The sequence below is a fragment of the Sarcophilus harrisii genome, chromosome 2 (genome assembly GCF_902635505.1).
Source record: "Sarcophilus harrisii chromosome 2, mSarHar1.11, whole genome shotgun sequence".
Classification (NCBI taxonomy): Eukaryota; Metazoa; Chordata; class Mammalia; order Dasyuromorphia; family Dasyuridae; genus Sarcophilus; species Sarcophilus harrisii.
Window position 1 is genome coordinate 323,488,121 of NC_045427.1, and position 12,250 is coordinate 323,500,370.

Consider the following 12,250-nt stretch of genomic DNA (forward strand, 5'->3'; position numbering starts at 1 on the left):
TGAAAATTCTTGGAATTGAGAGATGGTATCTTGTTCCAGGATCAGCAAAGGTAGCCTGTGTTTTATTAGATCACAGAGTGCATGGGAGTAAGATGTAAGAATATTGTAAAGGTAGGAAGGGGGGCCAGGTTAATGAAGTTTTTTGAATGCCATTAGACTTTATTGAATAGTGGAGTGACATAGTTAGACCTTGTGATGCAGAAAAACCATTCAAGAAAGCTACAGCAGTAGACCAGATGAGAGGTGGTAAGGTCCTGTACCTGAGTGTTACTCTGACAATGTCAGAGTAAAGATGTTACAGAGGTAAAAATCATAGACCTTGTCTAGAGCTATGGTAAAGAGTAAGCATTTAGCCAACATCTAGATTGTAATGGGGTATGCTCAACATACATACTCAACAGGGAGGAAGAGCTATGGTAAAGAGTAAGCATTTAGCCAACATCTAGATTGTAATGGGGTATGCTCAACATACATACTCAACAGGGTGGAAACTGGGAGGATAGTGGTACCCTTGACAGTAACAGGTTTTCTAAAGTGGGAGATTTGGGGGAGGCAAAGATAAAATGAATTCTGTTTTGAATTTGTTGAGTTTGAGATACCTAAGAGACATCTTGTTGGTGAAATGTAATTCTTATTCAGAGAGAGATCTAAACATAACATTTTATTATTAATTTTTTTAAATTAGAGCTTTTTATTGAAAGAACATATGCATGGGTAATTTTTACAACATTGTCTCTTGCTCTCACTTCTGTTCCAACTTTTCCCTTCCCTCCCTCCATCTTCTCCCCTAGATGGCAGGCAGTCTCATACATGTTAAACATGTTAAAATATAACATAGATACAATATACGTGTGCAGATCTGTTCAGTTCTCGTGTTGTACAAGAAAAATTGGATTCAGAAGGTAAAAATAATCAGAGAAGAAAAACAAAAATGCAAGTAGTCCACATTCATTTCCCAGTGTTCCTTTTCGGGATGTAGCTGATTCGGTCCATCATTAATTATTTGGAACTGAATTGGATCTTCTCTTTGTTGAAGATATCCACTTGCATCAGAATTGATCCTCATACAGTATTTTTGTTGAAGTGTATGATGATCTCCTGGCTCTGCTCATTTCACTTAGCATCACTTCATGTAAGTCTCACCAAGCCTCTCTATATTCATCGGCTGATCATTTCTTACAGAACAATAATATCCCATAACATTCATATACCACAATTTACCCAACCATTCTCCAATTGATGGGCATCCATTCATTTTCCAGTTTCTAGCCACTACAAAAAGAGCTGCCACAAACATTCTTGCACATGCAGATCCCTTTCCCTTATTTAGTATCTCTTTCGGATATAAACCCAGTAGAAACACTGCTTGATCAAAGGGTATGCACAGTTTGATAACTTTTTGAGTATAGTTCCAAATTGCTCTCAAGAACGTCTGGATCCATTCACAACTTCACCAACAATACATCAGTGACCCAGTTCTCCTGTATCCCCTCCAATATTCGTCACTTTCTTTTCCTGTCATCTTAGCCCATCTGACAGGTTATCTGAGTTGTCTTAATTTGCATTTCTCTGATCAATAGTGATTTGAAACACCCTTTCATATGAGTAGAAATAGTTTCAATTTCATCATCTGAAAATTGTTCATATCCTTTGACCATTTATCAATTGGAGAATGGCTATAGAGTCAATTCTTTATATATTTTAGAAATGAAGCCTTTATCAGAATCTTTAACTGTAAAAATGTTTTCGCAGTTTACTAATAATCTTGTTTACGTAAGTTTTGTTTGTACAAAAGCTTTTTTTTTTTATATTATTATTATTTTTTTAATAGCCTTTTATTTACAGGATTTATACATGGGTAACTTTACAGCATTAACAATTGCCAAACCTCTTGTTCCAATTTTTCACCTCTTACCTCCCCCCACCCCCTCCCCTAGATGGCAGGATGACCATGTACAAAAGCTTTTTAACAATATAATCAAAGTTTTCTATTTTGTGATCAATCATGATCTCTAGTTCTTCTTTGGTCACAAATTCCTCTTCCACAAGTCTGAGAGATAAACTGGCTCCTCTAATTTGTTTATAATCTCGTTCTTTATGCTTAAATCATGAACCCATTTTGATCTCTTGGTGTACGGTGTTAAATGTGGGTCCATGCCTAGTTTCTGCCATACTAATTTCCAGTTTTCTTAGCAGTTTTTGTCAAATAGTGAATTCTTATCCCAAAAGTTAGGATCTCTGGCTTTGTTCAAACACTAGATTGCTATAGTTAATGACTATTTTGTTCTGTAAGCCTAACCTATTCCACTGATCAATTAGTCTATTTCTTCTTAGCCAATACTAAATGGTTTTGGTGATTGCTGCTTTATAATATACATTAGTTTTAGATCAGGTACAGTTAGGCCACCTTCATTTGAGTTTTTTTTTTTTTTTTCATTAGTTCCCTTGAAATTCTTGACTTTTTATTCTTCCATATAAATTTTGTTGTTATTTTTTCTAGGTCATTAAAATAGTTTCTTGGGAGTCTGATTGTTATAGCACTAAATAAATAGATTAGTTTGGGTTGTATTGTCATTTTTATTATATTTGCTTGGTTTATCCAAGAACACTTAATATTTTTCCAGTTGTTTAAATCTGATTTTATTTGTGTGGACAGTGTTTTGTAATTTTGCTCATATAATTCCTGACTTTCCTTTGGCAGATAGATTCCCAAATATTTTATGCTATCAACAGTTATTTTGAATAGAATTTCTCTTTGTATCTCTTGCTGTTTGATTTTGTTGGTGATGTATAAAAATGCTGAGGATTTATGTGGATTTATTTTGTACCCTGCAATTTTGCTAAAGTTGTGGATTATTTCTAATAGCATTTTAGTAGAATTTCTGGGGTTCTCAAAGTATACCATCATATGATCTGCAAAGAGTGATAATTTGGTTTCCTCATTATTGATTCTAATGCCTTTAATCTTTGTCTCAACTCTTATTGCCGAAGATAGCATTTCTAATAAAATATTGAATAGTAATGGTGATAGTGGGCAACCTTGTTTCACTCCTGATCTTAGTGGGAATGGCTTCAGTTTATTCCCATTACATATGATGCTTACTGATGATTTTAAATAGACACTCCTGACTATTTTAAGGAAAAGTCCATTTATTCCTATACTCTCAAGTGTTTTTATTATGAATGAATGTTGGATTTTATCAATCTGTCTACTGAGATGATCATGTGGTTTTTGTTAATTTGGTTATTGATATATAGTCAATTATGCTAATAGTTTTCTTAATATTGAACCAGCCTTGCATTCCTGGTATAAATCCTACTTGGTCATGTTGTATTATCCTGGGGATGATTTTCTGTAATTTTTTTGCTAATATTTTTTGAATCAATATTCATTAGGGAGATTGGTCTATAGTTTTCTATATCTGTTTTCAACCTACCTGGTTTAGGTGTCAGTACCATGTCTGTATCATAAAAGGAATTTAGTAGGACTCCTTAAATCCCTATTTTTTCAAATAGTTTATATAGCATTGGACTTGATTGTTCTTTAAATATTTGGTAGAATTCACATGTAAATCCATCTTGTCCTAGGGATTTTTTCTTAGGGAGTTGATTAATAGCTTATTTTTTCTAAAATGGGACTGTTTAACCAATTTACTTCTTCCTCTGTTAATCTGGGCAAGCTATATTTTTGAAGGTATTCTTCCATTTCATTTAAGTTACCAAATTTATTGGCATAAAGGTTGGCAAAGTAACTCCTAATTATTATTCTAATTTCCTCTTCATTAGTGGAGAGTTCTCCCTTTTCATTTTTAAGACTAACAATTTGATTTTCCTCTTAACTTTTTCTAATCAAATTTACTAAGGGTTTATCTATTTTGTTGGTTTTTTTCATAGAACCAACTCTTAGTTTTATTTATTCAGTAGTTTTTTTAGTTTCAATTTTATTAATCTCTCCTCTTATTTTTAGAGTTTCAAGTTTAGTGTTTGGGGGTTTTTAATTTGTTCCTTTTCTACCTTTTTTAGTTGCAAGCCCAATTCGTTGACTTTCTCTTTCTCTATTTTATGCAAGTAGGCCTCTAGAAATATAAAATTTCCCCTTATTACTGCTTTGGCTGCATCCCACACATTTTGCTATGATGTCTCATTATTGTCATTTTCTTGGGTGAAATTATTAATGATGTCTATGATTTGCTGTTTTACCCAATCATTCTTTAGGATGAGCATATTTAGTTTCCAATTATTTTTTGGTCTATTCTCCCGTGGCTTTTTATTGAATGTAATTTTCATTGCATCATGATCTGAAACAGATGCATTTACTATTTCTGCCTTTCTGCATTTGAGTTAGAAGTTTTTATGTCGTAATATATGATCAATTTTTATATAGATTCCATGAACTGCTGAGAAGAAAGTGTACCCTTTTCTGTCTCCATTTAATTTTCTCCAAGGATCTATCATACCTAACTTTTCTAGTATTCTATTTACCTCTTTGAATTGTTTTCTTATTTATTTTGTGGTTTGATTTATCTAATTCTGAGAGTGTAAGGTTGAGATCTCCCACTATTATAGATTTGCTGTCTGTTTCTTCTTGAAGCTCTCTTAATTTTTCATTTAAGAATTTAGATGCTACACAACTTGGTGCATATATGCTTAATATTGATATTGCTTCATTATTTATTGTTATCCCAGAACTCTGAAACAAAGATTCTTACAAGGTGTTAAGTCAGTGGAATTGATAAAGACAATGGTGAGTTCAGTACATGTATTTAGTACTTACTATAGTTCTACAAGATTCACACCTATGATAAGAGAGCATATAAGCTTGGACAAACTCAACTAGAATCAGAAGTAGAGAAGATAGAGACCGTGGTAGTGTTCCTCCTATCTCCCCCACAGAAACCAAGACACATTCAGGAGGACCTCAAGAAAGCTGGCCTGGGCCCCAGGCAAGGAGATAGTAAAGGATTTGGACTTTAACACCTGGCTGCACTTGTGGTGATTACTGAACTGAAATGAAGGCTGCTCCCAGAGAACCCAAGAAAATCGAATCAAAGAGAACATTACAATCTATGCTACCCTTTAACAAGATATAGTGCTCTTCCTTATCTCTTTTAATTAGATCGATTTTTGCTTTTGCTTGATCTGAGATCAGGATGGCTTACCCTGGCTTTTTTGATTTCATCTGAAGCATAGTAGATTCTGCTTCAGCCTTTTATCTTTACTCTATATGTATCGCCCTGTTTCAAGTGTGTTTCCTGTAAACAACATATTGTAGGATTCTGGCTTTTAATCTAGTCTGCTATCTGCTTCTGCTTTATGGGGGAGTTTACCCCATTCATTTATGGTTAAAATTACTAATTCTATATTTTTTGCCATCTTGTTAGCCCCTGATTATGCTTTTCTCCTTTCCTTCCCCCTTAACCGCCTTCCCAGTATCATACTTGTGAGCACCACTTGCCTCTCACAGCCCTCCCTTTTTAGGATCCCTCCTCTCACCTTAAAGTTCTTCCCCTTTTCTTACCCCTTTTCCTCACAATTTCTGTATTCTATTCTGCTTAGATTACTCTTCCCCCTCCCACTTTTCAATGAGGTGGGAGAAGTTTCTCTGTAAATCAAATGTCTAATATTTTTCTCTTTAAGCCAATTCTGATGAGAGTAAGATACACACTATGTTCATCCCCCTCCCTATAATAGGTTTCCTTTGCCTCTTTGTGAGATGTATTACCCCCACCTTACCCTTTTTCTGGTTCTATCTCTAGTTTTTTTATTATAACTGTAAAACCAAATTATACATGTGTTCTTTATGTATATTTATAGTGGAAATATATTTCTCAAGATTTATTTTTAGCTTTTTATGTTTCTCTTGAGTCCTATATTTGGAGATCAAACTTTTTGTTTCGTTCCAGTTTTTCCATCAGAAATAGATGAAATTCACCTATTTCATTGAATCTTCTTTCCTGGAAAAAAAAAATGCTAATTTTGGCGGGGTAAGTTATTCTTGGCTACATAGCAAGTTCCTTAACCTTTTGGAATATCAGATTCCAGGCCCTTCGATCCTTTAATGTGGATGCTGCTAGATCCTGAGTAATCCTTATTGTGGCTCCTCTATATTTGAATTTTTTTTTTCTGTCTAGCTGCTTGTGGTATTTTTTCTTGGTCTGATAGTTCTGGAATTTAGCCACAATATTTCTTGGAGTTTTGATTTTGTGGTTTCTTTTAGTAGGTGATTGATGAATTCTTTCAATGTCTATTTTACCCTTTGTTTTGGACAGTTCTCATTGATGATTTACTGAAAAATAGTGTCTAGGCTCTTTTTTTCATCATAATTTTCAGGAATTCCAATAATTCTCAGATTATCTCTCCTAGATCTATTTTCCAGGTCTATTGTTTTCCCAGGTAGGTACTTAACGTTTTTTCCAGGTCTGTTGTTTTCCCAAGTAGGTATTTAACATTTATTTCCATTGTTTCTTTTTTTTTTTTTTTTTTTTTTTTGTTTTTACTTGACTGGTTCTTGGTGTCTCCTCGAGTCATTCATTTCTATTTGTTCAATTCTGATTTTTAACGAATTATTTTCTTCATTTACTTTTTAAAATTTATTTTTGTAATTGTCCAATTGAGTTTTTAAGTGAGTTGTTTTGTTCTATAGAATTTTTTTCCATTTCGCCAATTTTATTTTTTAGAGAGCTATTTTCTTTTTCCAATTCACTAATTCTATTTTCCTTGGAATTGTTTATCTTTTCCAATTCACTAATTCTGTTTTTCAGGGATTTGATTTTTTTGTCCACTCTTATCTTTAAATGAGTGGGATGACTTATCCAGACCTTCTTGCCAAGCTTCCCTTTCCTTTCCCCATTTTTCTTCTAGCTCTCTTGTAAGAGACTTTTAAATTTCTTCTATGAGAGTCTTGTGTGGTGGCAACCAGATAACATCCCTCTTTGAGGATTCTTCTGGAGACAGTCTGTTTTTAGTCTTCTTAGGATTTGAAGTCTGCTGTCTATATAGAAGCTATTAGTAATTAGAGCGCACCTTAATTTTTTGCTCATTTTGACAAAAAAGAATCGAAGAAAACAAACAAACAAACAAAAAGCAAATGCAGTCTGCCTTTTGGGCAGTATGGTATTACCAAGCTTCTTCTGCAGACTACAGGAAGTAACAGTGAGGCAGCAGTGGAATGACAAATGGCTGTGCTGCCTGCACAGCGGCCACTCTCTGAGAGCATGCTGATTCACTCTGGGTGTGGTCAGGTCCCGAGAGACCCCAGTGTTTCGGTATTGAAGTCTTTACCCCCTGTGTTTATTGCTTCTCTGCTGATCTACTGGCTTTCTGCCAGGGCAAAGAAGCTCGTACTGGGTGAAGTTCTCCCCGCAACTTTTCCTCCTGCTGGGAGTACATTCCGCCCCACTCCAGTCTGCTCAGTGTGAGTTCGTCTTCCATGCTCTCGCTGCCTGCCTGCAGTCTGCACATGGTCTAACCATCCCTGCCCATAAGCCAAAACAGACTTTTTCTGACGAATTTTGAGGATATCTTCTGTTGGTAATGTATTTGTGGGTTTTTTCAATCAAGCACTAATTCCAAGGCCATATCATGAAAAGTATTCTGAGGGCAAGAAGGAGCCTAGATAGATATGCGTGTGTCCTCTCCGCCATCTTGGCTGGAAGTCTCGATCTGAACACATTATTTTGGGAATTATTTGAACAGAGATGATTCAAGTCCATGGGAATTGATGAGATCACTAAGTGATAATAGTTTAGAGTGAAAAGAGATCAAAACCTGGAGGACACCGATAGTTTGATAGGCTGAGTAGAATGTAGAACTAGTAAAGGACCACTAAGAAGTAATCAGCCAGGAGACCAGCATGTCATAAGAACCTGGAAAAGATAAATTATCCAGGAGGAGATAATATTATGAGATGTTACTGAAAAGGTAAGAAGCCTCAAGATAGATTTTATTGATAACTTTTAAGGGATCACTTTCAGTTTGAGTTCAGAAGTCAAATTTCAAAGGATTTAGAAAAGAATGAGACATGAAGAAGCAGAGGGATTTCATGTAGAAAACTTTCTCAAGGAGTTTAGGCTAGAAGAGGGAAGGATACAAGATAATAGCTTGTCAAGATGGTTACCTCAAAAGAGGATTTTTTTTTTTAAGGTTGGGGAAGACATGGTATGCTGGTAGGCAATAAGGAACCAATCATTATATAGGGATAGATTGAAGAATAGAGAAAGTATGTAAAAATGGGAATAATCTGCTATAAAAGATGAGAAGGAATCAAGATTGACTGTTGGCAAGGAGAGAAAGGTCACCTCTGACATGAATAAAGGAGAAAATAGTGTGAGAAGAAGAGAGAAAGGAGAAGCTCCCTGCAAATGTGAGAAATGAAGAGATTGTTATGAAAGGCTTGAAGAGACACAAAAGCAGTGGTTATGAAGAGTGGGGTGGTGAATTCCTGTTGATTATATTGCAAATGATAATGATTTGGAATATTTCTTGAAAATATGATATATAATGCGGCCAGATTAGCTGAGTTGGCAGAAATAGAGGAATGGCTGGCTGAGAAGGCAATTCATCCTGAAGAAAAAAAAAATCAGAACACAGTTATTATCCAAGAGAAAGTAGTTGAAACATGGTTGTATTGAAGGAGTCCTGAAGTGGTCTTGTTATATGTAAGTTTACTAAGTATTGTGAAACTGAATTATTTTTCTGAATATCATTTTATAGATTGGAAAAGTAATCATTGTAAACATTGAATTGCTTAGAGTTCATCTGGAAATAGGCATTCTGAAGACACCTCCATTTCTTAAAGCTAGTGGGGGGGAGGGGAGGTATTTAAGGAAGAAAAGTGGGGGGGAAATGTAAAAAAAATTAATTGACTGGAAGCAAATTTCTTTTTATTGAAAAGTTTTAAAAACAGACTTGCTAACTGCTACTTCTTACTTAAATGTAACTCTCAGAGATAATTTGTTTAGCATGTTTAGGCATAGGGCAAAATTTCTTAACAATGATGAGGACTTTCTTAGGAAGTAATGAATAATCAGCTCATGGTAGACTCATATGGCATATCAAAGTTGGAAGAAACCTTAAAGGTTATCTAATCTAGTTTACTAGTCAGTGCATGAATCCCCTCTACTATAGCATAACATTGAATTATTGAAAGTATTATCATTTCCAGACATGTTTCTCTTTTTATCCCAATTGACTTATGTATCCTTCCAGACTATGAGAGAGCATTCCTATAGACATTTTAAAACAGTCATCATGGGAAACTCTAGTCCTGAGTCCTGTATTGTCCTGATTGGTTGAAGGTATGAGCCCAAACTCAACTTGTTTAGTATATCTAACTGGTCTCAGCCTTGCCTTTTTTTTTTTTTTTTTTTTTTTGCCACTCTTCTGTTTGCCATTTCCCCTGTGTTTATATTAACATTCCTTTCCCTGCTCCCACCACCACCACCCATGTTTCCAATTTTTCTCTGGGATCATGAATCAGTTAAATCATTATCACCATTTCTATTGGAAAAGATGTGTAAGTCAACTTCTTTTTAAGTGGCCCAAACACCATTCTCTGACTACTTACATACTATATATACTTTTTAATATACATACATATGTATATATTTATGTACTTATATGTTATATGAGATGTCTCAAAAATTTTAGTGTAAGATTCAGTAGCTTAAAACTGAAGACTTTTGAAAGTCAATTTTGGAATTGCCTTTTAGTTACTAAAATTAGCAATGAGTAAAGGCATAAGTGGTGACAGACAAGTATTGTCCAGTAAGTAATTGATCATAAGACTCTTAGAACTGAAAGGACATCTAAGAATCATTTAGTCCAGGCTTCTTTACAAACAGAAAAATCCAGAGGAATGAAGTGCCTGATTTATGTAAAGGCACTTAGGGAATTAGTGGCAAACCTTGGACTAGAACCCATGATTTTTAATTCATTATTCTCTTTGATTCCTGAAAGACAAGTAGACAAAACCATTTATTAATAGTACCTGATAGATACTAAACTCTGTGCTGGAAAGACAAGAGTCTTCTGAATAGCATACTGCAAACCCAAGCTGAAAAGCAGTCATATCATATACCAATCTAGATTTTGTTATTTAAAATTTGAAGGTGGTTTTTTTTCCCCCTCCTTTCTGGATGATGTCTCTAAAAGATGACTTCCCAATGAGTTGCCTGAAACACAGTCTTTTGTTTAATTCCAGTGGGTCCCTGTTGAGTCTAGAGTCAAACATTATTTCATATTTACTTCATCCTTTTAAAATTTCTGCTTATAAAATTCCATAATGCACACAATAATTATTAGAACTATAGCTGGAAAAGTTGATTCTATTATCAGTTCATGGGCAGGAAAAAGATATATTTTTTTTTTTTTTCTTTTTGGATTTACAGGCCTGTATTTGAGAGGTCATTTGGGTCATATATATTTTAATGAGTCATATTTGTTATTAGAAAGAGCTCCTGGGGCAGCTAGGTGGTACAGTAGATAGAGCACCAGCCCTGAAGTCAGGAGGACCTGAGTTCAAATCTGGTCTTAGACACTTAATATTTCCTAGCTGTGTGACCCTGGGTAAGTCACTTAACCCCAATTGCCTCAACAAAAAAAAAAGAAAGAAAGAAAGAAAGAGTTCCTATCTTTTAATATCATGGAGTCGCCATCGTGAAGTTTTTGCCAAGTCTCTTTCTCTAGTTGGACATTTTCACTGACTTCTTGTTTTTGGCTTGGGGAAATTAAAATAACATTGAAGCTTTTCATAAAAACTAATTTTTCCAAATGTCTTTTAAGTAAAACAGTTCATAGAATTCATAGAGCAATGTAGTTACTTAGAGACGATTTATTCAATAAGCAGGTTAAAGGTGCTACAGTGAGTGTCCAGCAGTCTGCTAAAATATGGCTATATAGTAAAAGTTCATAATGATTGGTTGCTTTTCTGGGTGAAAAGGTAAGATCTCAATTCTAGGCAATTAAGGAAAGCAAATTACAACGGAAAAACAAAGGTAGAAGAAACAAAGGGATTTGCTTGTTTTTTTTCCTTAAAAGTTTTATAGATTTGTATTTGACCTGTGAAGGACAGTGATATAGAGTGGTGGTCTTTGAAGGTAATTTGGTAAATAAAGGTTCTTTCTTTGCTAGAAGATTAAAAAAAAATTCTTGATAGAAAAGCATAGTTTATGTCAAGGTGATAAAGTTGCCCTCATTGTTACGGTAAAAATTTATTGTGTGCTTCAGCAAAAATAATAGGAATTGAAGGCTGGGTTTTCATTAGATATAAACCAAAATTATTTGAAATGTGAAGAGAGTACTAAATTTTGGTATTTTTTTTTTTCCTTCCAGATCACTGCTTTGGTCAAATCTAAAGAAGGCACATATGATTTTGATTGTTTCTGTTTCTGAGAAAAATAATCAAATTTTCCAGCACCCCGAAACAAATCCAGGTTAGTATATATATTTGGAGCTTTTTTTCTTTTGAGAGTCTATAAAGCTGAAAGAGTGCTTAATCAATGCATGTGCCAAATGTAGTTGAATGATACAAGTTGAACTGCTTTTTGTTTGTTGTTCTGTTGAATTATCGCAAGCATTTACTCACTTTATGCTATAGTCATGTCTCCTTTTCTACATGGATAGTTTTCCAACGGAATTAAAGTAATCCCTGAACCAGACCTATACCCTAGACTATTGTTGTTTTTTTAGATGAATAATATATACTTTACAGTGTATTATACTAATTTAAATTTAGATGTAGGATTTGCATGAATAGCCAGCATACTTGGGACTTTTGACAGCATCTATTCTACACTTTGTATCAAATATTAGCTTAGTTGATCTTTAAGACTGACATTTTTAACACTTGACTTTTGTTTTTAGATTTTAAGTATCATGCTTGGAATTTGTTATTCTTTCTCTTCTGGTATTAAAATAGGAATTTTGTGTTCTCAAATTAAAAGGCTTTTTTTAAAAAACTCATTTTAAAAAATACAGCATTCAGATTTCTAAAGTGGAAAAAGAACAATTATTAGACAGTTAAAATACTAAAAGATTAGGTGAAATATATATACAGAAATAAACATGGTTTTAAATGCCTTTTCTTGAAATTTTGTGCTGGTATTAAAATTTTTTACCAGATGAGTTCAAAAGAGAAACCTGAAATATAGAGAAAAATTTACATTTTGACATTTGTTGTTTCCAATATTCAGTGCTTTATAAAACCCTGCAAATGGTGAGAATCCTGTTACCTTTATGTAGGATAGTTTTT

The 12,250-nt window shown here is 34.1% G+C and overlaps 1 protein-coding gene across 6 annotated transcripts in view; it reads left to right on the forward strand.

The window, feature by feature from the left end:
* FUT8 (fucosyltransferase 8) overlaps positions 1 to 12,250 on the forward strand; it is a 394,186-nt gene that overhangs the window by 60,112 nt on the left and 321,824 nt on the right. For 4 of the 6 annotated variants that reach the window (XM_031952733.1, XM_031952731.1, XM_031952737.1 and 1 more), the window contains 2 exons: positions 9,208 to 9,296; positions 11,332 to 11,432. The gene's annotated coding sequence lies outside the window, so the exon portion shown is untranslated. The remainder of the gene's footprint in view (positions 1 to 9,207; positions 9,297 to 11,331; positions 11,433 to 12,250) is intronic. The other 2 variants (XM_031952735.1, XM_031952734.1) reach the window with 1 other exon arrangement.